The 345-nt window shown below is 37.7% G+C and overlaps 1 non-coding gene across 1 annotated transcript; it reads right to left on the reverse strand.

Annotated features, from left to right (window-relative positions):
• Window positions 1-219: 219 nt before the first annotated feature.
• Window positions 220-291, reverse strand: Trnaq-uug. Its single transcript has one exon. It is a non-coding gene; the product is annotated as a tRNA-Gln (tRNA).
• Window positions 292-345: the final 54 nt, after the last annotated feature.

Below are 345 nucleotides of genomic sequence, written 5' to 3' on the forward strand. Positions count from 1 at the left end.
TCTTCTGCGCATGAGAAGGCCCGCCTCACACCCTCAACTTCCTTGTAGGGTTTCAAATTACAACAGGATTTTTAAATATTTGGCACGAATAGTTTTACTTATAAGATTACATAAGAATGGAATTCCCTTAATATGTGTTCGTAATTTGAAAGTAATTAGCATCATCTTAAAATCTATCAGATGGAATGTAAACAGGTCTATAGCTTCTGCTAAGAAAGGAGGTCCCACCGAGACTCGAACTCGGATCGCTGGATTCAAAGTCCAGAGTGCTAACCATTACACCATGGGACCACGATAGTTAAGCTGTAATTTATGTAATATCTAATCAAGTTATAATACCTTCTG

The sequence above is a fragment of the Penaeus monodon genome, chromosome 31, assembly GCF_015228065.2.
Source record: "Penaeus monodon isolate SGIC_2016 chromosome 31, NSTDA_Pmon_1, whole genome shotgun sequence".
NCBI classification, from domain to species: Eukaryota; Metazoa; Arthropoda; class Malacostraca; order Decapoda; family Penaeidae; genus Penaeus; species Penaeus monodon.